This window comes from Anabas testudineus, chromosome 1, assembly GCF_900324465.2.
Source record: "Anabas testudineus chromosome 1, fAnaTes1.2, whole genome shotgun sequence".
Taxonomy (NCBI): domain Eukaryota; kingdom Metazoa; phylum Chordata; class Actinopteri; order Anabantiformes; family Anabantidae; genus Anabas; species Anabas testudineus.
The window spans coordinates 8,050,263-8,077,871 of record NC_046610.1 but is presented as its reverse complement, the minus strand read 5'-3'; the positions used below and the strand labels follow the sequence as shown (position 1 = coordinate 8,077,871).

Sequence of the window (27,609 nt, the reverse complement as noted above, 5' to 3'; positions counted from 1 at the left end):
TTTTAAAAGTATCTTAAGTGTATCTCTGAACTGTGCGTCACAGCATCTGCAGCAGATCCAGCTGCCAACCATGTTGAAAACTAGCCAAATCACAAAGTAAAACTACAATGAAAAACTTCCTGTTGTTTTCAGAAGCCTAGCTAGTATGCACCTGTGCCTTTCAGCTCACACAGTATTTTTGCCTGACATTTCTCTCCTCTCTCCCTCAGTGAGCAACAGAAAACTGCTATCTTGTATTACAGTTAAACATTTTTTGTACAATCCGCTGGAAGAGGTGACCTTGGGTTCTGGGGAAAATCTGATTGACATCTTTCACTAATTCCTGACATTTTACAACTATTCTGATTTGATAAACAAGAAAATACCTGGCAGATTAATCTATAACAAAAGTATTGTGGTTTATTGTTACTACGCATAATAGCTAATAGAACAACAGATTCCACCAAAGGTAACATTTAAAAGAAGGCATTTTTCAAAGCTTTGAGGGATTTATAAATTTTACAAGTAGGTGGCATCAAGTTACCAAGCAAAGCAAAACATTTTTTGCTCATCATAAGAGAGACTCACCCAGAGACCCAGAGCAAAGATTAACCACAACATTAAAACCATGTGCCTTCGTAAGTTCTTAAAAGTTTGGCTGGTTCCTGTGTTTTTGCAATATGTATATATAGTATGTGTCACCATCTGTACAAATGTTAAGTGTAACTCGCTAGCAATCTATAAACTGACATTGTACGTATGCACAGTGTGGACCTTCTCAGAGCAAATTTGGGTCCGTTAACATCTATTAATGTCTTTACACTGAGCTTATCTGACAATATGCCACGTCTAGTGTGTCACCACACAGCACCTAAGTAAATTTGTAACCACACTGCCCACCCTGTTCAGTATTCTGGCTGAGTTTAATGACGCAAAGACATCCACTCTAAAATCGACTGCCATTAGTCCCTTTTCAGGTGGATATTGCAAAAATGACTGGGGCTGTTATTGCGCCACCCGTTTGTTTGGGTGAAGTGCATCACATGCAGCTGTGACTACCAATTGGAGCTCACAAAAAAAAAGGTGATGGCAGCAGTAATGATGAAGCACTTGAAGCTGTTCTCCATGCTCACTCACTGGCACATCGTTGTGCTGTTGATGCGAGTGCTACTAAAGGTGACACCTCACAGTGATTCACTGCAGCAGAGATTTCCTGAAACACCAGGTTGCCATCTCCCCAGAACAAACAACACATCAGGAGAGAAATTGAACAAGGCAAACACAGAGAGCTCTATCTGTAATCAGAAACAATCCATAAATAAAAGTGTAACACTGCCAAACTGGAAAAGAAAACAGAAAGTTCTTTCACTTTATGTATGGAGAAGCTAAGAATTAAGGCAGAACAGTGATAACATGCTGTATCTTAAATCAAAATGCTCCACAAGCAAAAATATGCCTCTTGTTTACTGTTTTTTTTCCTATCTTGGCCAGTACTAAAAGAGAGGACAGGGTGAAAGTGTGCTCTGTTCATTATTTATGAATATTGCTTTTCACTGTGTCAGCTCACTGCCTTAGTATTGATCCATAAAACGGAGACTTACTGCACCATAGCAAAGAGTTTCAGAGGTACACATGACAACACAAGGTAAAACGCAGGAGCTGTAGAGTGTAACAAGCAAAAGAAGACAAGAATATAAATAATAAATAAATAAATAAATAAATTTTAATGTATTGCATTTTGGGTCAATTATGTCCTACAGTGGACCGGCACAATATTCAATATAAGTGCTACATAAGAGAGCTAAAGCTTTGCTAATCAATACAGTGCTCTGTAACAATCTGTGTTGTTTAAGCCAACATCAGCAATCCAACCTATAACTGCTTCTATTCTTACCCGAATTTAAATCTTATAGGTTGAATGGATGAGGACCTTTTGAAGGCACAAAAAAGTCCATCAGCACCAGAATCTTAGCACTTGATGAACAATAGCCTGAAGGTCAATGCAGCGTTTTCAATTTTTAATTTAACTTTAACCACAAACCAAGACAGCCTATTCCGTCCCCATGAATGATAACTGTCCTCCGTCTCTCCACAGACAATTGTAGTATGAGAAGAAAAAAAAAAAAAGCTGTGTCACTGTTGTCTCATCTTCTATTGTGGACTGAAATGCTGATCAACCACATGCTAACACTTTCATCCTGAAGACAATCCAACTGAAATAATGATTCACGTTCAAGCTCCATTACTGTGATCAACACATCTATAACCGTTAATTAGCCTATTTTGATGTTCTCTAAATTGCTAAAGAAAAATGTCAACAAAGAAGATTTGGTGCATTTGCTGGTCTGAAAAGCTTTGAAATGTGTCTCGGTGTGTTAGTTACACTACAGTCTATGACTGAAGAGAAATCTAAATACATAGAGCCTCAAGTAGAATTAAAACGTTTAACACACGTTATTGTGGAGCTCAACACTTAACATTAGGTTTTCAGTTTTAAAAACAGACCTACTGCACCAGACACTTCTGCTCTTTGTCATAAAACAAACATACGGTCAAGTTGACAAAAATAGTTTTCCCATACTCTTTTCTGTCAACGCTAGCAGTACACTTAATTTAATTTAAATGAAACATTTTTCCCTACAGTACATTTACCACATGTAGAAGTCTTGTTTTAGGAAAATGTTTTAACTTGCCTAACACAAATATAATTAAATAATGACTGGATGTTATCTCATTGCACTAGTTGGAAATGTATAGTTCAGGCATAAATACTGTCACAGGACCACGTATTCCAAAAATGTGACCTCATGGACTTCACCACTAATAATTCTCCTGGGTGTCTCTAGCTATTATTCTTCATTACTGAAAGATAACATTTCATTACACAGCCTTTCAACCATGAAAATTACATCTGAGCCTCTTCCCAGGCTGAACAACTGCACTGGGAGAAGCCCCACTGTGTTTCATTCGTGATGCTAATTCTGATACCTAAACTTTTAGACAGACAGGCAGACACAGAGTGCTGAATCAATATCAGTGTATTACTTTATTGATGTACAAGCTGCATGCCTACCTCTTGGAACACGCTGAACTATTAAGTGATGAAACAAGTTGCAAAACATGCTCCAAGGACTAAGAAAAGAAAACTTATGTCATGTGAATATTTTAAATATTTATGAAATATCCTGTTCACCCAGCCCAACCCTAAACAGCTTGTACAGATTGGCACAAAATGTTGTAATTATTTCATCTCATGATGCCAAACTACTAATTTAAAAGCAAATTACTTTCCTCCTTTTGAACAAAACCGAAAAGCTTTATCTGCTCCTAAAACTCCGATTTAACATTTCAGACTCAAACCAATTGTGCTGTGATTGTTGTCCAATAAATCTATAGCATGCTCTTGAGAAACTGATGCAGCCACTAATGAGATATTAAGGCAGACAGCTGGAAACAGTGTCCTAATAGACAAGAGCCTAAAAATCCCTCAAACAAAACTAAATGATCAATGTTATCAGAATTTCACTAATGGAAATGATTCACCCCACACTGACACAATGGGTAGTTTTCATTTTTTTAAATTAATAATTTGTCTAATAGATAAATTATCTCAGTGTGATAATTAACATGATGCCATTAATCTCTCCAAACAGTTAGTTGTTGATGCACTGAAGTGGGCTGGTAAATTATGCCCTCAATTATCCTGAAGCTCCCATATGTTGCCACACTGATAAGAAAACCCCTGATGTATCAGTGTCTGTAATGACTGCATATAAAAACTAAATCCAGTGTTCAGTGTAAAAGACTAAATTAAAGTTTAACATCTTTACTAATATGTGTATATGACCATATACCTGGGCTTTTAGACACTTTACTCTGAGTGGGGTGCACTCTAGTGGGCAAAGACTGAAAACTCAAGCACAACTGCAACCAACATCCTCCACTGAAGAAAGCTGTTAGATTATTCATCACTTTTAGAGTCTTTTAAAAACATAAAGAAAGTCGACTCTCATTGAAGGCAGTCTATTACACAATTAGTAATAATAATAAAACATCACAAAATTACAAAGGACATTTTGAATATCTGGGGCCTAGGTCATAACTTGCTGTATCTCTAACACAGTGTCAAACATGGATTTCCTGTTTTCAGTAGGGTCTCTAAAGCATGAATGAGTGTGAAAGTGTCAACCACACCCCTCAAAAGATACATACCTGCTTCTTACAGCACAAAACAGAGCAGCCACAGAACCTTGTGTTAAATTAATGACTCCTCACCATTCTTTTATACAGCTGTAAGCTGGTATTTTAAACACAGAAATCAAAGTAGAGCTAGAGGTCTGTTAGTTCTAGTCCTCTTTTGTATCCGACATCAATTCATATTTCACCTCATTTAGTTTTAGCTGATGCACACTTCAGTGATGCATCACTTGGACTTGGTTTAATGTCTATTTGTAAACATGGAATTCATAAATAGATAAAGTAAGTCTAAATTAAAGATGTTTTAGTATTACATATATTTAAACTTTCTAGACTTCTACAATGTGCAGCAGCAGCTATTCCTCACTAGCTATCTTTCTTTATCAGTTGTGTGTGTGTGTGTGTGTGTTAACGCGGGTGTGCTCCTCTCTGGAGCAGGCAAAAGGCTGTCTGAATTATTTACAGAGAATGAGTGGGTAAGAGGTGTGGGACTGATTAGGGAGGGGCACAGAGGAGAGCTAAATCTCAGCTCCTTTCAACAGTCTTCTTAGGAATCATTTTCAAATTTAAAAGGACGTTTTCAGGAAATTACTACAGTGCACTTCTATGTGGCAGAGTTTTTAGTATACCGTCTCCTTTTCACTGAAACTAATTCAGTAATATGTTCAACCGAAGCAGCAAAATCTCATCCAATGAAGGTAACAAGCAGGAGCATGCAATGCATTATATGAACAGGCAAATAACAAAGCAATATGGTTTCAAGATTAAAACTGAAGTTTTATTTTTATGATTTCAGTCACAACTGCATCATGCATGGACACACACAAACACACAAAAAACTTTTCTTTAACTATGCTCAGATTTGCCTGACAAAAGATATTAAGCATTCATGTCACGCAAAAAGAAATTGCACTAGGACACAAACAGAGAAGTTGCACTTGAAAATTCAAACTGAATTATTCAAACTCCGTATCAAATGCCCTTATCCGTTCCCTGAGACCAGGGTAACAGTTTTAGGGGGGAAGACAATGTTAACATTTTGACATTTGAGTAGCAGTCCACACTAAAAATGCAGGTAGCAAGCTGCTACGTGCTATCACTTTACCATTAATTCACTGGCATGAGCCTAGAATGAATAATTCACGACTTACACCACAGTCTTGGCTTTGAGGAAGACTTCCCCTCACAGAACTGAACACTGAATACATAAAAGAACAAATGAAGTAGTAAGTTTTGACAGCCACACATTCATCACCCAATGTACACAATATTTGCACCCTGACCTACCACCGTCGTGTGCCTATAAAAAATTAAATAAATAAAAAAACATGACACTCCATATCAAAAAATAAACACGAGTTTGCCAAGTTAAAATTATCCTTACAAATGTCTAGACTACCAGAACAAGCTGGAACCCATCTTATTTTGCAGCTGTTCACATGGATTTTCATTTCCATGCAAACTTCAACTGTCTCACACTCACACACAGGACACCTATGAGCGAATCAACCATATGTTTGTTAATACCAAACTCAACAACTTCCACTGTGCCTCATGCACAAGTGTGAAAGGTCTGCATCCTGCCTGAGACTCTGACAATGAAACACAGGGTGGGGCCTTCCGTGCATCTACCAGGGCAGTTATTTTCTTGTCCTCCTTTATCTCTAGGGGAATTTTTTCCATTCCATTAGATGACACATGGTTTGCACATCCTTACATGAAGAGCTAGTGTAAGCTAGTATAGCCTTTTTAGCAGTTTAACTTTGTCAGTGAACCAGTTCTTGACATTTTGTGAACTAAATCATTAATTGATTAAGAAAGTAAAAATTAACAGATAATTTGAAAAAAAGCTATCACTTATATACTAAAGATGGGCAATAACGTTTAAATATTTGAGTAGTGATTAAAATAATATCTATATATCTATCTATCTATCTATATATCTATCTATATATATATATATTTCATGTGACTATGGTTTTGTTTTCATACCAACGAACCACTGTTTTGCTTTGCTTTTACCAGCACCAGTAAATAACGCATTAACCAGTTCAGTATACAACAGCACCAAATACAAATAACAAATACAGTCACAGCACAACTGGACAAACTGTAGGAGAATTATGCATTTGAGTTGCACTACACCTTAATGTCGCCTCACATGAACAACTGCTTTTTTTTCCTGCACGTATTAAGTACGTGGAACTGTACTAGTAACTGAAGTAAAATGTAATCTTCTGCGAGTGAGCCCTAGGTTAGGCAGTAGGGGTTAAGCATGGCAATAGAAGAAAAGTAAAAGTGTACGTAAACACCACTTCAGCAGAGGAAAAGTTAAAGCGGTGTCTCAACTGTGTCCCATAACGTCACAAATCAACACATAAATTTAAGGAATCAAAGAAACTGGTTCAGTACAAGCCTGTTGCTATAAGATATGAAAATCTAGACTCTACAACACCCTTCATCAGATATTTAGACTAATGTAAAACATCTATACACATTTAGCTAGATCAATTTCCAATCTTCAGCTAAAGATGTTTCTTCTTCTAAAATTGAATTTGCTATTGCTTATTGCTATTCTGATCACTTCCTGTAAAATGTATTGTAAATTTTTCAGTTAGATGACTGAAAGGTAAACTCTTCAGTATTTGACAAAATGAAATGAATTGCCTCTTGACAACAGACCGTTATATGGGAAATGTGTTGCTAGGTAACAAGTGGGTTCAAGCTTTCATCTTGTCAGCTGTTGACAACACCTAACAGCAAACACTAAGATGACATAAACTTCAGCTTCTTTAAAATGTCCATCAAAATGTCTGCAAGTGTGAATCTGTAAAAGTGCCTATACGCTGTCAAAAATATTCCCCTAGTTGGAAGTTTGCCCAGCTACGTTTCACAGCCTTTGCAACGCGAGGGAGCAAACACACTGGCAGACTCTTTTCAACAGTATCCTTGTTTGTTTTGTTCCCGTTTGATTTTTATTTTGTAACACAGCTTATCAACACAATGTTGTTCATATGCAAGAAGATATACAACATAGCCCACAATTTCAAAAATATGCTATATGATTGCATCGAAGGATAACTCAGACAGGAGTCTAACAAATGGCTGTTATATTCCTGCAGCCATCTGCTGTATATTTTGATCCAGACATGTAAACAAAGATTTGCCAAGAAGCAATGTAGTCATCTACAAACAATACAAATATACTCTCTCCAGCTGAAAACAACCACGAATCCCACTAGCCTTGTGTGTAAAGCTGTATGATAAGCACTTCACTGTGCACAAGCTACACGCACAGAAAAACTTCCTGACCCCTGAGAAGTTCACGCAACTGCATTGTTTACTTACAGTTCTCTCTGTCTGTCTTTGTTCAGGCCACAATTGGTCTTCTCCGCCCCAGGTCCTAGTCTACAGGTTGACTCTTTCTGTGGACAAAGGGCAAGAAAAAAAAAAGCTGTCAGTGCTGCAATCGCAGAGGTCATCAAAGAGTTAACAAGTCATGGGGCCTACTGGAATACGAGAGGATAAAGCAGGATGGCCAAAGAAGTGAGATAAGAACCCTGGGATTTCACAGTTGTATCCTCCAAAACCCAGGCAAAATGTGCCAGCTCTTCAATAGGTTTGCCAAGGAAACTACAACAGAACAATTCAACCATCTGGCACAACATACAGTACAACACCTGCATCAGCATGTAACAGTGAGTCACCACCACGCATGTGTCACTTATTCCTGTGTAGTCTGATGGGAAGTGAACTGAGGATAACTGCTGGCAACCAGCTAACTGTCAATGTGATGATGTAGATTTGAATCGTTGGATGTACAACTGAAATTTGAATTTCTTACCTTTATTGCAACATCAAATATTAACATAAAATAAGGAAACTAAAATGATTCTCTGTCAACTTTCAGACTGCTTTGTTTAGCATTTGCAAGAACCCACAGAACTGCATTTCTCCTTGGCAGTGGGAGCTAGCAAGATTACCTAATAAATGTCCACACAGAAAGGATTTTAGTTAGCCTAGCTTGCTAATCTTGATGTTGTCATTTGAGTTATTATTCAACCCACTGAGTTCCACTGTCAAGCTCCTACACACTCGCAAATGTCACAAGTTACACAAAGTAGGTAGTGTTTATGACTTGGGGTCGAGCTTTGGTAAAAGCTCATGAGTGGTCTGTCAAAACTCACAGCAACAGGTAGCCCTGTACCCCCAGCACCCTGCACGATTCAAGTCATTATACAGTAACATGCCCAAAACAGTAAGCAATGTCTAACAACAATAGCAGCTGGTTATCTGGTTATCTGGTTATCTGGCTGTTGAAGCTGCAATGATAGAATAATATAAATAATCGTCAGTGCCCATGTAGAAAGAACCAACCAAGCAAAGTACAATGTCTAATTCAGGTCATCTGAAAAGCAATAAAGTAGCAGGCACCATCACTGCAGACATAAACAGAGCTTACATTCCTAGTTTAGAATTATAATACTGACCAATATGTACAGTACGTATGTCAGCACACACCCATACATCCAAAGAAATACATTTCTAGGCACAAATTCATTTTAATGTCAGTTCACCTTTAAGCTAAAACCACACCTGTCACTTCTATATAAGATTTGAACATAACTGAATCAGATAACAGTTGAGCTACTAGCAGTCCTGTCTCAGTCTCTGAGACCCGTCTAACAAAGTCCATATGTTCAACTGACGAAATTGGCAGAAAATGTCTTGTAGTAATTATGTCTTTTCCCTGTACCCTGGAGTATAATTTGTTCAACAGGTCAAAACATAGATAAAGGTGTTTTAATATGAGAAACTGAGCTGTTGGTTTTGAACAGCTGCCTACAAACATAATTAGGCCCAGTAGACACCCCAGCAGAGCTGAGGAGCTGGCTTGTGTAGAGAGAATAAGATTTCTACGTTGACGTAAACAAAACTGGATCTGGCCATTGACTTCTGGGAAATGAACAGATGCCCAGACAGGCTATCCAGCTGTTTGACATTTGATAACCGTGAGATAGAAAGACAGTCGGCAGACAGAAAGGCTTACAAGTCGACATTCTGTGATGTATAGATTTAATTAACAATGAAGCAGAGGGCCAAAGTTGCAGAGATGTTTATTGTGTAATGATGTTGCATAAAGCAGCTGGTGGGTGTTTCCAGATGTGGTGAGATGTTGCTAACTACCAATAGTGAACAGTACCTGCATATTAGTCTTGACACAATGCGTGCAAATTGTTAATCAAAGGCAAACCAGTAAGTGAAAAATAAAATATTTAGTCATTTCAGACACAATTTGGAAGAAAAAAATAAATAAATAAAAAAAGAAGATTGACTCTGACTGATTTAGTATTAATCACTATTTGTTATGCGTAATGGAAAAAGGCATGTAGGTCCAGCTGACGTGTTGTGGTCTTTGTATTCGGAAAGCTGTATTTGTGATTTCACAAAGTATTTTACCATTTCAGAGGAGAAAAAGTGCAAGAAAAGAAGTCCTCTAAAGGAGCTGATACATGTCATAACGCTCTCTTTTTCTGTGTCTATTCAGTAATCGTCTGATTAAAGCAAAACGACAAAAGACATCTAAAATTAAGGATGGAGCGTCTCAAAATTATCACTTCAGTTAGGTTTGGCTCATCATATAAGAATTACTGCAGCTGGAATAAGCCATGCGTACTGCACAATGCTTGCACACTTTTTTCAGTTATTGTCATATACAATCCTAAATCAGCTTCCACACAGCAGATTGAAACGATGCTGCCGGATCCTATAACTGTATTTGGCCTTGTACGCGTTTCACTGGGTTATTGCCGCAAGGCTTTCTTTTCCTTTTATAACTTTTTTCTAGGTATGTCTCAACCTATTGCAAATTAATCTAACTATACATATGTGCCCCAAACTATGAACAGAGGAGCAAACTGCTCTGATTTTTTTAATGGTTCCACACCCATGTAAATTAATCTGCTTCCAATATTAATCAGGATTAATATTGGATACCACCAAGGATACACGTACCCTAGTGAGTGTGCCGTTTAAAAACTGCTCATAAAGTGGGACGCAAAGGTCCAACTCTTTTGCCTAGTCGGCAAGTTGCATGTTGACCAACTCATGTTCGGCAACAAAATAAACCACATTTCAACTCCTTAACCAGGGGGAACAACCAAGAGCTTTCTAGGAAGAATTAAGAATGTTTTGCAGAGAACTGAGAGTGAAGCAAGCACAGATGTTATGGACGCTTGCAACTTCGGTTTGGATCAGCTGTGTGTGGTTGTGCCAAATAAAATGAATCCACAAGAAGGAATTTGACTGCCATGTTTTCTGGCCCTGGTTCAGTTTAAGTAACTCTGGTCAATATATAAAAGAAAACATTGGATCACGCAATGTCTTATTAAACAAAATCACTCAGAAATCATCCTCTTTAAACATCGAGGACAAAAATTGTATAACATGCAAGTTTGCCAACTTATATGGACTTAGATGTATTAATGTAAATGACAAAAGCAGCAGTGTGCCTTATTACCAGCTACTGTATCTGACTTCATGTGTCAAATTTAGCATTAAACCTAACTGTTGTCCTTTCTCTGCATGCCTTTACATATCAAAATGCATAAACTATTGTTATGTAACAAATTAGCAAATAAATAACAAATGTTACATAACAAAAAAATAACTTGGAGCTGCAACTGAAATACTTGAGTCACACCAGCATAATAACACTCTTGATAACACAGCAACACTAGGGTCTCCTTCAGAGAAGTTTGATGAGAACCTTTAGAACATAACAAACATAGAAATTAAAAGATATGAAATAAGGGCTTATTTTATTTTGACTGCATTATGAAATATTCGAGGGTGTGCACTAAAACTTAATCCATGTGGATCACAAAACAGATACAGTTTCTACTGCAATCATATTACACACAGACAGTGTGTAATATATATATTATATACTGTTATGTCAACATAGTAACGACCGCAGGTCTCACAAGAATATCTATAATTCCCATTGCAAGTGTGAACTTCAATCTTAGTCTGGTTGACATGTTCTCCTACAGCAGTGCTGCAGATTAATAATAAAACAGGTCTTGGTTCATCACATTGGTTTTGATACATGATTAATTTAGTAGTTTGTCAGCATTTTGTTTTAGTTCCAAGCTTCATGGTAGACATGAGAGTCTCATTCAGAACTAATCTCACAAAACCAGTCTCAAAAATGGTGATGCAAATGAGGGATATATGCAAGTTTCAGCATAAAACTACAGAGTCGATTTTAAGAGCAACAGGTAAATGTTCAGATTAGCAACATTTTAGCTTACAACACAACAGCGGGTTTGCACATGTGGTAACTAAAGACTTTCTTTGAGTATGTATGCTGAGCAGGATCCACTACTACTGTCAGTGAACTGTATGATGCAGCTGCAAGCAGAGGGTGAAAGACACTTTATAAATCAGCACTGGAATGCAGCCTCATTTCCTCCCCAACCCCACCTTCTCAACAGCTTCATCCCCCAAGAGCAGGAGCTTTCTACACCAACCAACCAAGACCTGATCATCAAAATCATGACACAATTTGCAGCTGTGAGTCTTAGCACTTCAGAAAAACCTATTTCCCTGCAGCAAACTAGCTTACATTTCAGACATGCAGAAGAGGCATTACACAACAAAACTGAAACTAATGAGAAGATGGAATTAATGGGAGAGTACATGTTTGGGACAGACTGCTTATTCAGAGTTGATTAATGTTATTACCATTCCAAAAATCCATTCAAGCTTTTGCAGACATTGCTCCCATCCTCTGGAGTTTCCATTACAAATTTGAGATGCAGGCTCATTTGAGATTTTTAAACCCCCCATCTCCTCTTTTTACTGTTTCACTGGCTCTGCAAAGATGCACAACAATTTTAGTGGCATTGTCATTGCTTAGATTTATTATTATTGACAGTGACACAAGTGATAGCAGTGGTAATGGCGATCATGACTGATGCATGAGAGAAACTGCAATGGAAATGCACATAGCAAAAGAATCAGCATACTTGATGAAGCATGTGACTTAAATATCATGTTTCCATACCCTATCTCAAATTGATATGAAGTACACATACATGGCAAATTTCTTTCATGTCATGTACACTGTTCCAACATTAAAGTTTGTTCTTTTAATTACATCATCTCTTGCACTTCTACAATGATTTAATGGCTCCCCACTGAACAAAATAGCTCCACCAGCTGTTTCTTAAGGAACCAACACCTAATAAATCACCCAACAGTAGTGGATGTGAATGTGCATTTATCTGAATTTCTTTTGCTTAGGTCACACGTATCTGCACAATGTGATAACACAGCGAGGTCCAAGACTTGTTTCTATGATGCCAGCTCTAATCAGCAACATTGGTTCTAGTTTGATGAGCATAAGTTAGACTAACACCAGCAAAGTGATTCCTAAGATATTCAGGAATGAAGAAGATTTTTGTGACCTTTGGTAGCATTCACTGCAGCTATAATATAGTTATTATTATTGTACTTTAAATGCCCATACTATTGTTTATAAATGATTGTTGTGAACAATAAAGCATGTGTAAATTAGTTTCCAACAACCAAAAATGATGAGGCTAAAAGACTAGGAAAAAAAGATAAAAATCTGAAAACTTCATCACTTACAGGTTGAATATTGATTTTGCATAGAACTGAAAAGGGTATATGCTAAAACATATGTGCTGCCACAACATCCAACATGGGAGTAAAGACATTGTGCATTTCTTAGGATGAAACTTTTCCTGTAAATATAAACAAATTATTATATTCTATTTTCAATAGATTAATATAAGAAACCTCTATTGCAACAGGCTGCAATACTCAATAGCAACAAGTTACTGACTTCCTTCATCTTGTCAGTTCCACAACTGCATACAAATGCTGCCAGGCGACAATGCAAGTGTACATTTAACTTGGCGCTCCAGAGAACAATGGAGACTGCAGTCAGAGAGGTCATGAACAAAACAAGCACTACAAACATCAGCTAAGAAACTATTTCCTACAAGACGCAGAAGAGGCCTAACCTGTCAGTTGAAGAACTGCGCAGGGGCTCTGGAGAAGCTTGCCGGTGCTTGCGGGTGCAGCGCGTTATCTGCAGCACCGCAGACCTTTCCCTTTGAAGTGTTGCTGAGCCGCCGACTGAGCCAGGGGCAGTGAAGGTGGGAGGCTAGAGAAAATGTAGAGAAAGCAACAAAGGTGAGAAACAACTGTGAGGTACAAAAGATCCAACAGCAGCAGAGAAATAAACAAAACATGCCTGTTAACTTTCATCTTGTGATGTCAAAACAAGCACCCAGAGATCATTTACAGCAATTTTGTTTGGAGTGGAGCTAAAGTGTTAAGGTCACACAGCACGTCATTGTTTTCTCTGTTTTTTACATCTTGTTATGGAGGCCATTTTTCCTTTTAGGGAGTAATGAAGAAAGCATGTGGTAGCCATGTGTTGGATGAAAAACACACAGCTACATTGGGAAGAGTTGTACAAGGTATAAGGGACACAACTGGACCGTAGAAGTGAGGAAAGTGAACTGACAGACTGTTTCTGCCTGCTCCCTCTGTTCACTGCAACTCTCCTTCAAGGATTATCCTCTCTAATAGACTTAAAGGCACTTTAAATGAGCTGCCAGCTGTCTGTGTCCCCAGCCGAAAGCCACCCAGGTCAAGTCGGAGGGAGGATATCACTACCATCACAATGCAATACATTCCAGCAGCGGACCAAATTCTTTATCAGACTAAAATAAAAACACTGACAGAGCACATGTTTTGTACAAAATTAATGACATATTTCGTATCAGATATCAGAACAGAAATTTAATAAGAAACTAATCTTGGAATGTTTTAATCACTTTGGTTTTAAGCAAAATACCACCACCAAAATACCACCTTCTCATTTCCACCTTTGGAAATGAGAAGGTGAGAGGGAGACAAAGAGGGAGAGACACTGAGTGATATGAGTGGAAATCTAACACAAAGCTGTCATCATCATATCACTGCATTTCCTATGTATCCACTCGATAGGTATTCGAATTCAGCGCATTGGTGACAATGAAACAAACTACTGACTAATTTAGCAAAAGAAAAGATCATCAACACAAATGGCCTACACTCTATACCATCCCTGAACGCAGAGGAGCAGCAGATAAGTCCAATGCTAAGTCAAGATACTTTCTTAGTGTAAAACCTATGCACAAAGGTAAGTGATCAGTCCTCTTACAAAGATAAATAGCTGATTTCTGGGGGACTGTATTGAATTTGGGGGTGCCGGGGAGTATTAATATATAGGATTATACACTGCCCATCCAAAAATAAAGTCGCACATATTTCATTGGACTGCCTTAAGGTCTGGATTCTGTGGTGGCCAATCCATGTGTGAAAATGGTGTGTCATGCTCCCCCCACAGGCCTGTACAGTAGGCAATAGGCATGATGGGTGCATCACTTCACCCACCTCTATTCTTACTTCGATGCGCTCATCATTCTGCAACAATTGTAGTCATTTCATCAATCTCCTTAGATGTTTTCTCTGCTTGATTCATGCCAATAATATGACCCTTCTGAAACAGAGCTTTTCTACGACCACAGGATGCGTCTTCAGACATGGTTGTTTAAGAAATGAGAGTAAGTCCCTTCTACTGGTTTTAACACTGCTAATTAACACCATGATTTCATAAAAATATTAGTTATAGCAGCTTTAGCTAACCATATCCATCAACTTTTAATCAGTTTCACCAAGATGCATTTGTATATTGTAACCAGCGCAAGAGCAGTACCAACAGACATACCTACTATAATCCTGACAAATGGTCAATAATTCATACAGAACGATGAGAAAGTGGGTCAGAGAACTGTGATCTACATATCTTAAAACTGAGAAATTTCAAGCCAGTTTCTCTTTTGCGGTACAGCATCACTAACAACTAAAAGATTTTCTGTTCTGTAAAATTTACTGAATCCTCAACACTTACACAAGTACACCTACTGAGGTTTTTGTCATGTTGAAACTAGATACAGTATTAGCAGGACAACTTTCTAGCATAAGATGTACATTCATGGGATAAGTTATTTTCTTCAAAAGGTGTAATAATTGAAGGTTAAATTACTCAAAACTTCGTAATCACTGGTCTTTTGAAACAGACAGAATACTGCAGTGACCTTGACTTAATTGTCGATTAAACTAAATTGGAAAATGAACAATCAGGTCAGACAGTAAAAAGATGTGTTGGATTATCCTTAACACAAAGTGCAATAATAGACACATTCAGACAGATAACCCGGTTTATTGCACAGAAAAAGCTAACTATTTTCTGTGTACCAGGTGTGTGCCATTTTTGGACCACCATTGATTAACCTATCATTAGTGGGTTTATCCTTCCTGGCCCCTTTTGGGCTGATAAATGTCAGCTAATTATTCATTTGTAGCTATTGAATATTTCATTTTACAAGTAGGGCAAGTCCAATATTGGGATAATCAAGTGATCGTGATTGTAAAAGCCAAGAGCTTTTGTATTTTATGATGGCAATCAGTGCCTTTTGATATTTTTTTTCCTATTAATTCCAATCCTCGTCAAATTATTTATCTTTTGGCACCTAGGGAGAAATACAGTGTGTTTGATTGTCCATTCATGAACCAATGCACCTGTAAAGAATAATCTCCTAAAAGCTAGTTAGTGTTTATTAATAATGCAGACACATTTGTAAAAAAAAAAAAAAATTTAAATGTTAAACTACAGGTATGAAATCAGTTTTCAGTGATGAGTTGACTAATAAACTAACTGATGAGCAGAACATCACAGTCAGGAAGCTGGAAGAAGGATATTTCATGTAGTTTCTGGTAAAATATGTGAAGACAGTCAAAGGTTTATAAGTTGTGCATCAGCCACACCAAGACATTGAACCAGTACAGAAAAATCCTGTAGGCTTCTACTGAAAATATAGGATAAAACCACTGAAATCCCTGCGTGAACCATCCACATTTTTTATTTCTATGAACTTCATGACTGTGTATTTAATGTGAGGGAGCATAGACTACTCTGGTGTTCATTTGGACCAGATTTAAGTGGTAGGGCATGTGCTCATGCACATTTGTATGAGCTGTACAGAGCATACTGAATAACAGAGAAAAGTATAGTTCTTTGTTTATATAAGACGGAAACTAAAGTTAAGCTCTGCAGTAACAACCACATGGTCCCACAGAAAGTGGGACAGAAATTACAGTAAAACAGGTATTGTGAATATAGCCTAAAGGTTTGCCTCTGAAAAGTCTGACAATGTCCTCTTGGACCAGGAGACAGTGGGAGACCCCTGACCAGGCGCGTAAGAGAAGTCTCCATTCACAAAGACAACCGTTTCCATGCCAACAGGACCTCTGCTGGGAGAGGCCTCCTTTTAAACGGCTTTCATCCTGCACCTCTGCTGCAGTCTCAGAGAAGGACTGGTGGGCATTTGAGAGGGAATGAGTTGTGGGTGGCAGTGGAGAGATGCAATTGTGTTAAGACAAGATGGAAAAGGCCTGAATTGAAAGCCACAGAACCTAAAGGCATCACATCAAGACATCAAGGCTGGAGAGGGAGACCCTTCTGTCCCTTTAAGATCAGCACTGCGATGTGGGAAAACTCATGTTTGCAGGCAATCTGAACCAATTAACCTATTGACTAGGCCTCAGCAAGCTGCCAAAATATTTAGTGAGACAGAAACAGAAATGTATGAACCATCAGATTTAAACTGTAGTAGCCATCACTGTAATCTTCCTGGCTGTATTAGACCATTACATAACTTGCAAATGAATCAGCAGCAGTGCTTCGCAGTGAGATTGGGTTTACAGGATTTTTATGTCAATATGATGAAGCACCTTGGCTCGTCACATATTTAATCAAAAACAGCCTAAGCTTCTACATCTGGTTATTTTAGCTAAAAACATTTTATTTGATCCCCACAGAAATACTTTATTTTAGAGCATATATTAATAAACAACGGAAGAATAATTGGAAACAATTTGATATTTGGTAAATTGTTTCAGTGATACAAATACTGGCAGATTTCAGCCTCCCAAATGAAAAAGACTACCTTTATTATATATCTTTAAAGATTTAAAAAGTTTAATCATTTTAATATCATCATTTGGTATTTAAAGGTTTGTTGTTTTACTTTTTTATGCATGTATGAAGTCATATGCAGACAAATCTTTTTACCAATTTGTTTATTTAACTTTTGGAGGGAAAAATGCAAACAACAGTATTCCCCAAAATGTTGAAACTCAGGAAAATGTTATAACTAGTTCTCCTCAGGCAGCTTGTGGCTGTGCTTATATTTCAGTCAGTGTTTTTGCTTAAGATGTCGGAACAAATTTGATTTGCATTTCCACCTTTTCTAAACAGGTTTCTGACACATCTTGCAAAATCATAAATGTTTCGTTCACATCTTATTTGTTGCAGAACCACTTAATTTTGAATTATAACATGTCTACTTTTGACTTGTTTAGTCACAAACTACCACTTCCTCTTGTTCCTGCACTATGTCACCCAGCTTTTTCACTATAGCCCACTTCAAAACAATATGCCTGGGAGATTCAACCCTGTGTTGATTAACCAACTTAGAACTACATGGCACAGCACTGAATTATTAACATGCTCCTTGTGCCTCACAGATACAGAGCAGAGGGCCATTCACAGCTGCTGAACACACCCACGTATTGCTGTAGTTGCTTGTAAATCTCCAGTAAACCTTCAGTGAATGAATTTAAACTTATTAAGAAAGCAAGCAAGCTAATAATACATCACCTGACCAATGACAACTCAAATCATGTTAATATTTATTTAATAACAATTTAATTTAAAAATAATTCTCCAAGAAAATACTTCCATAAGTGTGAGAGATGTTCATAAGTGAAATGAAGAGTGAGAGTAATAAATACCAAGCAAGAATGAAAAGTGAGTAAATGAAAAAATGTCAGGGGAGTCATAAAAAGTATATTAGTGCCTGAAGGTGCAGAAAAATTGTGTAGCCAGAAAAGGTCTTGAATTAAGATTTAAATATATGGCATTACAACAATGAGGTTTACTGTGACACTAACAACTTCACATAAAGCCTGATCATGGCCTACAATCATCTTAATGCATTGCTTACTTTAAAAGGGTTTACACCATGTCAATCATATCTGAACCTTTCCTCTCCTCATTATTTTCCAAGACCTTAGTTTCCCCTCAGGTAATCAAGCCTAAACAGAGAATTTCTTTTTATAATGTTGCAGTGGGGACTCCTTTGTGCTTTATTGTAAATTCCTAGGACTGTTAGATTTTAAAGTTATATTTTTAATATTCCTCCACCCTGATAGCTTCAAGTTAACCTGTGTGAGATGAGGCCTTGATGCTCACAATGAATGTAAAATAAATAAATAACCTGGTTACAGTTGGCTTGCTCGAGTAATTTAATTTCTTAATAGTCATGTAAACTTGAAACCTGGACGCCATAATCGAAGTAGGGAATTGTGGGGTAGCTTGAAAGAGTCTAAATAAAAAAGTCACTTTTTACAGCATTTTTTAATTCAAATAGTTTGCATTGTAAAAAGGTGATCTGCTATGTCTGTCTTACTACTTAAGACTTCTGTCACTCTACAACTACACACTTTCCAGTATTCATGTTAACTACATTTAGATTTATTTCCAGATTGCTCACATTATCCATTTTCTCTAGTTCCCTAAGTGCATGTTAATGCCTTCTCTTGTAAACTGCTTTGTCAACACTCATGTAAACAAGTAACTGATGTCTTTCTGAGCCACATCTCTCATTATTCCCAGTAAATCATCTCCAACAAGAATAACTACAGGATTCAGATTTTAAATTGAAGTAATCAATCAATGCACAAGGTAATCAGACTGTCCTCACATACTTAGCTCCTTGATCTGTGTGTTGTATTTCAACTTCTGTTCAAACTAGCTGGAGAATATCATAAACAAGAAGCGAGAGTGTTTCTTGAGTGAAGCAGTAGTGATACAAGTCCTCAAGAGTGACCTGCTTAGAAGTTAACCTTTATTTTTGCTCTGCTTCATGTTGGTCTTCATTCTTGAACCACAGTCTTACTCAAAAGTTTTCCTTAAAATACACTTTGTGATATTTACGGGAGATGGGGGATCCCTCTCTGTTCAAGATGACTTACACCTCTCAGTAGAAAAGATCTTTAATTTCCCCTTTCCTTGATCTCTTTTTCTCAAGTGCCCACGCCTACACACAATATCACCACCTCTATCAGGTCTGTTCACCTCATCTCATCCCAGTTCTCCTCTTCAGGTTTATAAGGACAGTTTTATTTCCTTCTCTATTCCCACATTAACCAACACCTCTAAATATGCCTCTACACTATGCTTTCTGTCCTTGCTTGTTTGCTTTCCATCTCTTTTCTCATCATCGTCGCTTGTCTTCACTCATCTAGATCTGCCCATCTGTCTTAAACAAGCCACCGATTGTCTGAATTTGTTAAAGTGGTTGAAAAATGATTCAGTCACTTGAGAAAAAGTGGCACATGTTTAACAAGACTGACTCAAATAACACTTCCCACTTTCTGTTTCTCATCTAAATCCAAACTCTGCAGTTAAATTATAGCTTCACCACTTGAAAATCTAACCCAACAGAATAATATTGACTTGAAGTCCCGGTCAAGCCTCTCTAACAGGAACAAGTCATAAAATCTACCTTGACCAGTATACCCAACTTGTGCCCTCAATTTCAACCCTGATGTTCAACAAACTACTATCAAACACGCAAATCCCTTAAACCACTTAATGTGAAGAACAACTGACCTCCTTTTCTTCCCCTTCTTCTTCTTCTGTCCAAATGTTCCAGTATTTCTCAACAAACAATGTTTTGGCTCTCAAAAGGTTTGGAAGGACACTACTGTCGCACAGGTCCTGGTGTACTACAAAAACACTCCTATTCAACAAAAAACATTTCTCTCTTCAGTGATCACCTTTCTCCACAGGCTCTAACATCATCATTCCTGTTGATCAAAACTGAAGTTTTGTTGAAAAGGCTAAGAATCATTGTCTTAATCAGTAGCTAAAGAAGACTAACACATTAAAGAACATTAACAGCTAATATTTTGTTTTAACAACAATGAAAACACATCGAACATAATCACTGCACATATTGATCATATCAAGCAACGCGTGTTGGAACAGGAGTGTTTGGATGTGAATTTAGGCTTGCAAGGAGAGAAACAACACTTATACAGAAACACTACAGTAGTTATTTTTGTGCTTAAAGTTAGCATTGCTGAGAAGCATACAGGGATGTAGCATTACACAGATGAGTACATGTTGACATAATGACGTGGCTCTACAGTGGCTCTAATGTCTAACACACTAAGTTTGAACTTGCACTAGCACTAAGTTTGTGTTGGGTCACCGGTGTATGGCAGGAACCGTCTCCATTGCCATTTCCTCTTCCTTTATGTCAAAATGTTAGTTGCAGCAGCTTAGTTAAAAAACACACTACAGCTGTGTGCTCCAGGTCTCATCGTTCCAAATCTTGCCTTACTTCACTTGTCTATTGAGGCATTGGTTTGAGCTCTTAGTTCACCAAGAGATACACTTCCCTTCATTCTTAGCTGTGATTCAGAGTGAAGTATTCTGGCACACTAGTGGTTAAGATGCATACCATATTATCCCAACATTCCTACTCCAATTATGTCTACAGAACTTTGTTTCCAATAGGACTGCGCCCTAATCAGAATTTTCCAAGTTGACTGTACTTGAGTCTCTACTTTACTCAAGGCCCAATATTTGGCTTTCAATGCAATCAAAGAAACAAAACCTTTGCGGCTTGGTTAAAGTTCAGTTTTATATTTGTACCATGACAAGAGAGACATACCACTCTGCATCACACTCCATCATGCTCGTCTATTTTTAGCCCCTTTTACACTGGCTCTTCAAGGCAGCTTTACAGCACCAGTATACCTCCTCTGTGTTATGCTGTGCTATATAAAAGAAAAAGCATGGGGAATCCATGCGGACCCTCCTTTAAGTCGCCTCGAGGCAGTGACAGAGCTGGGGCAAGTTTATCCCCGACCTGCATGAAAGAGCAAAGGTGGCGTCTGGTGTCAAGAGGGGGAAAGGGTGTGAAATTTTGGTGGTGATTTATTGTGAGACCAAATCTTGTACTATTTTTAATGACATGATTGGGACAAAACTACAGTTGCCATACATACATACATACATGATCAGTATGTTAATAACTGAAATGTTTACATGGGACTTCGTTCAAACAACTTGTTGAAGTGATCAGACATAATGCTAAATTGGACACTGGCTACAATGTGATAGTGGATGAAGGCAGCAGAAGAAGGTGATCATTTGGTGAAATAATCCTACTGGTCATGTATTATTATGATTAACCCCACCCTAGTCTTACTCCAATTCAACCATTAAGTAGTCAGTAATTTGCTCCTGCTGCACCGCTGTAGCAGTTAAAGTAGCATTTCTCTTTCAGATTCTCATCACCCACACATTGCTGCAGGAAACTGAATCTGTGACCATAATAGCTTATGATCATGTTCCAACCATTAACCGTGTTTGATTCCAAATCATGTCTAAAACTTGCAAAACTAGCAAAAGCATATGATGGTTCATTCGTCGGTAATGTTTTGAAGGTGATGCATATCCAAAATGAGTGTTATTTGTCACATTAAACATCACACCGCTGCAGCCAGGGTCTCAGTTGCCTGTATAAAACACTCACCAGAGTACCTTTAGGGTGGTGGTTTAAAGTGCAGTGTAAATGGACAAAGGCGCCTGTAAGAGGGGGACACTTTTCTGTTTGAAAGGGGGTACTGTTACAGTCACTTTTGTAGTTGGCATAAATTACAGTGACGCCACAAAAAATACGCAGTGATTCAAAAGACGAAATGAGATTTGACTCAGGGACTTCTCAACTGATAATGTGAATAATTAATGTCTATGGGGTAACCCCAGCAGCAAGTTTCCCCTGTGTTTTCTGTCCATTTCTACTATCTACTGTATATAAAGGCTACAACTCTGTCAGCACTCTCCCCTCCCCAGGCCTACTTTAGACTTAGCGGTGATGAGGGTCAGAGTACAAATGAAACCTGCAGTTTATATCTGGAGAAAACAGAGGAGAAATCCAAAAAAACTTTTACATGGTTCCAATTTTCCCAATAGCCCAGTATTACATGGTACATGTTTTTTAACTAGGTTAACATTGGAAGGCATATGTGGTTGCCTAAATGAAATATCAGCTTGACAAAAAAAGTCTGATAAACAATGTCTCAGCAATTATTTGTAGTGTGTAGATCACAACTGAGCTTTGTTTTTTAAACAGTTCAGTGTAGAGCACCTAAGATCTCTCTAGTCTGTTAGAGTGTCTGCCAGCTGAAACACTGCCCACCATTTCATCCTTAAGAGCCAATCTCAATCTGACCTCTAATGTTGCGTCAATACAAACTTCAAAGCCAGGAAATCTCACTGTCCATATATATATGAGAATGGTATTGGAAGGCCACAGGGTCAGTAACAGCAACAGTCAGGACTGTGGGAATGTGAGACTTTCTGCAAACAAAGTCTAGGATACCCCTCATCTATAACTCTCCAAGGTCTTGCAGTGATAATCACAGCCAGAAAATAGTATTTCATCACACTGATCCATGTGAACTGAAAATCTGCCATTAATTCTGCCAAGAAAGTCTGTGTACTCATGTTCAACCTTCACCTATTTTACCACTGTGATGAAGGAACATTTGTCAACACAACGATATATGTTCAATTTTTTAAAGTGATTTTCAAATCAGCTACAGTGCATTACTGCTTTATTAAGGAAAAGGCTAAACCCAAGTAAACAAAGTGGTTATTTTCTGTTGGCTTTAAATCAAGCGAACAGTCTTATTTTCAGGAGCATGTGAGATCTTGTTCTCAATGGATCCCTTTTATAATCTCTTCAGAGGATATGCATACATATAAGTGGTGTTTTAGAGACAAAGTTAGGGTTTATATTTAGATAGCCTGATTTCATAGCAAGAAATAATATGGCATTAGAACCTAATTTTGATGAATACTCAATACTGTTGTTTGTAACAGAAGAGCTGATAAAAGCACATTACCAAACTTCCACAAACTCGGCCAGATGTCTAGTATTAGTTACAAACAACAAATTGCAAATGTGTACCATTTTATCAATTAGACAAAAGGCTGCCCAAAGCATGTTTCAATGCATAGTGCTTAAAAACACCAGAAAACAAGTGTAAACAAGACAAAATGCCTTTAAGCTTAAGTGAACTTAATGCTATGGTTTTCTCTTTACACAGAAATGTGTTTTAAAATCATCTACCTACTTACAAAGACAACTACTGTACTTGTTGAGGTAGGTGGAATTTAACAAGTACAGAGTAAAGTATGTGTGACACAATATGTACACAGTGTGATTCTGGGCATTACATGGATTTCAAGTTTAAAATAAAACCAACTCTACAGGTGCACTTTTATAATCTAAGTGATTAAAGCTATTAAAACGTTTTTTTCTGCCACGCTGCCATAAGCATGCACAAGGCAGGACTCTTCTGACACTGTTCCCAAATGTAGAATATGCATGTTCTGAGAATCAGAGCCAGCATGAGACTCAAAAGCTAACTGTACTGCTCTTCCCTCATGACAACACATACATGATGAGTTCAAGTGGTTGTCTGGCCCAAACAACATCCAGTCTCTGATCCAAGACACTAGTTTTCACTCTTGATTTCAGCACTAAGAGGTATCTGTTTTTTTGAACTAGTTATTACAGCAAAGACTCAGACCTGAGAGGTCAAGTAACTGCTGTTAACCAGTAGGTAGGGTGCACACGGTGTAGTATTCTCCTGCAGAGTGATGTGGTTTATACCTGTGTTCACTGTGCATGTGAATGAGTCAACATTTGTCATTTGACCTGACGTCATAACAGTCCTCCTGACCTGGATTTATCATGGGTTGGACACTTATTTTGTGAACTGTCATTTATTTCAGGGTTAGTGGCATTTAATTTAGTTGGCTTCCAGACTTGACAGCACAAGACACCATATGGTCAGCTAAGAGAATTAGGGTGTGGAGAGAAGTGAAACTGAAACTTTATTACTTATCTAATGTTCTTCTAGGCAGTTCTGTAGTTTCGCAGAAATATTCTCCCACAAATGTGGATGCCCATATATGAAGGGATGGTGTCAAACTCCAACTGAAAGGGAGTGTGTTCTGTTAAGAGTCCTGTTTATATATTGCACATGCAAACATCACATCTTGGTATCAGAAATCTATTTTCACTGAAAGCACTGCAATGAAAGATAGAATATATTTGTGGAGTTCTCCAGTAAAAGTCTGAATACTATGGCATTTAAATACCTTATCCAGGTTTCAACATTCAGGGATCAGGGGGAACCATGAATCAAACCACCAACTCTGAGGTTCTTAGAGAACTGTCACTACCAACTGAGTCAAGGTCGTCCCTAAAAGGTCTAGTACTAACAGTTCCAAGAACAGATTGAACTGTGAGTCTAGTTCATCCTCTTGTTTATGAAACTAGACATAAAGTCTGTTTCTAGTTTATGAGACGTTTGTTTCTTTATTTTTCTAATATTTTGTTAACCCCATTTATATGGGCAATGAGGGTAGAAACATCCCTTGGTATAACATGATACTATTCAACATCTCTAACCAGTCTCCAAAATGGAGCATTATAACTAAAGCTGTTATGGTTAGTCAAACAACAATAAAGATAGGTTAGCTGCAATGCTAATAATAGCATTCATAAAGGCTGAATTTATTTTGCAGTCTATTTATATTGGTCTACACAGGTTTTGACACGTAAAAGCCAATAAATTGTGCATCTTGTTCAGTCAGTCCAACATTGCTCAAACTAGAAGTGCCTTCTTTTAGAGAACACTTGTTCCTTGGGTAATTTATAAAATCAGAGCAGTTTGTATCCCTCAAGAGCTATTAAAGAGTGATGATTGTTTCTGTCCCGGTAACTGTTGTCATCTGTGTCTCTACACTTAAATATGTGTATTTTACGGAGTCGAAAACTGAGCCATAAACAAAGTTCGCATGGGTGCATCAGGCAGGTAATAAGTTAAAGCCTGAACAGCTAAGAAAACAGCCTATTTGCTAAATCACACCTACACATATCTTTTGAACACTATGACCAAAATAAAAACATCACACCTTTCGCACCGAAGCGCTTCGTATACTCAGTGTGTTGCATGCGCTGTGGACTTGTCACAGTTTGCATCTTTTGACTCAGTTTGTTTAAAAGGCACAGTGCTGGCACCTCAGTCAGCCAATACACAAACTCTGCCAGTTTAAAGTTTTAGCTGGTGAAACTAAAGCACAGTGCGTTCAATCACAGCGAGCTGAATCTTAAACTTGAACTTCTTTCATTTCGCCAACAAGCTCCACATCAACAGAAGTGCGTTAGCGTTAGCAATGCTAGCACAGCTAGCTAATAAGCAATGTATGTGTTAGCAGTTAGCTGGCTAATGCTAGGCCCCTTACCACTGGTCCATTAGTGGAATATTTCACAGTTGTGATCTTGCACTTTGTTATTTTACACTATATTTACCTCAGAATTGTGAAGATGGAGAAGGATAGCAGGCCTCCCCTGTGGTTCCTTTGGGTGGTGTATCCAAACGGAGATATCCTTTGGAGCCTGAAGAAGCTAACGCTGGAGGCTCCGATGAGGTATATAACGCTCCTTCTTAGTCTCTTGATTTTCCACCAGCAGCAGTCGGTGCTTGAACCTAGATATCTTACACGTTAGCACGTTAGCAAGCCCAGCTAACTAACGTTAGCCTCTACGGGCAACCAACAAACCAAGTTCGTGTAATGTTAGCTGGCTAGTACAACACCGCTAACGTTAGCTGCTCTATAAGATTGACGAGTCTGTTGGTCGACCTTTTAACTCTGTTCCCTTACTGAGCGACATACGACGGCCATCGACTATTAGAAAAGCGAAAGCACATCCACGGAGACAAAAAAACGACTTAGTTATGGGAAACCTGTAGTTCACAGCCTCCTCAACAACCGCCAGGTTTGTTCGTCTTCTGACTCTCCACCGACTGGAGAGAATGGCTGTCGCGATATGATGATGGCACGTTTTTGTTTGCTAGTGGGCGCTTAAATGTGATGTAATGAAAAAGCTCTTTGGATGACTTCCATGGGAAATTACAATAGACAGATAATATATAGATAGATATGATGACATTTGTATCATTTACTGCTAAAAAACACACGTATAGTTATGCTTAAAATTGTCTTTTAAAATGTATTAGTATCCAATATAGCTATTAAATTAATTAATTAAATAAAACATTGCTTAAAATAATAAATTCACAAACTACATAGCAGTGTGTAAAGTAATAAAAAGTTAGATTCAAAACATACAGTATGTTTAAAACAGTGTATATAATCATTCCCAATCACAACACTGAAGTGCTGGGAACAATAATATATCACAAATACTAATCAAATAAAACAATATTCATTGATGTGAAGTGAGCCATTTCCCTTAAACAGTATATTTTGAATGCAAGACTTTTACTTGTAACAGAGTACTTCCACACCATACATGATTTGTGTACTTCTACCAGCAGTGACATTAGCAGAGAAGGAAATTCTTCATATATTCATAATAAAAATACAGTGTGTCAGTTTTGTATCAGTACAAAGTCAGTGCCAGTTTCTGAAGGTTTCATTTCTAAATGTATCTTTAAAACGTATTTCATAAGATGAGTCACAACATAATAAATAATCCAAGGCAAGACAAAACAACTTTATTTATCTATACATTTCCCATGCAGAGGCCATTGTCTTTAAATGAATGCATTAGAACATTGTTTTAAAAAATAACGTTAGTTAAAATGTAATAAAATCATGTTTGAAGCAATTTGAATAAAGTAGAGATTTGGCATTTAATTACACTTTTAACATTTTTATAATAACAAATGGAAACTGAAAATATATTTTGATTAGGTTTTGAAAAAAAAGAAAAAAATAACACAGGGCTCCAAATCTAAATTTGCATGGTGAGTCACAAATAATGGCAGATGAAAACCTAAATCAAATTCTTCCCAGCATATTGAACCTCGTCTGAGCAAGCTTCATGGATTAGTCTGCTGCTCCTGCTGCTGCTGCCCGGCAGTGCCAGCTATGGTTAACTTGGCTCATGGCCATTTTCATGCCCTGTATCTGGATCCTCCAGGGAGAGCCTGAAACCCTGAGATATCACTAAGCACCAAACATGAGATGCTGAGAAGTGTGGAATTGAAGCTGGCATCTGGTCAATGAAAACTGAAAACAGGCAGAGGAAACAAAGGAAGACTGTAAATATCCTCACTTTGTTACTAAATGCAGTAAAATAGGATTGAAAGCAGCTTTCAGTT

The 27,609-nt window shown here is 37.8% G+C and overlaps 1 protein-coding gene across 2 annotated transcripts in view; it reads right to left on the bottom strand.

Moving 5' to 3' along the window:
- Nucleotides 1-26,294, bottom strand: part of fbxw7 (F-box and WD repeat domain containing 7) — a 101,363-nt gene extending 75,069 nt beyond the window's left edge. Inside the window, exons 1-3 of one of the 2 annotated variants that reach the window (XM_026360116.1) lie at nt 25,791-26,294; nt 13,233-13,375; nt 7,525-7,601 (exon numbers count right to left, since the gene is read on the bottom strand). The gene's annotated coding sequence lies outside the window, so the exon portion shown is untranslated. The remainder of the gene's footprint in view (nt 1-7,524; nt 7,602-13,232; nt 13,376-25,790) is intronic. The other variant, XM_026360117.1, reaches the window with a different exon arrangement.
- Nucleotides 26,295-27,609: the final 1,315 nt, after the last annotated feature.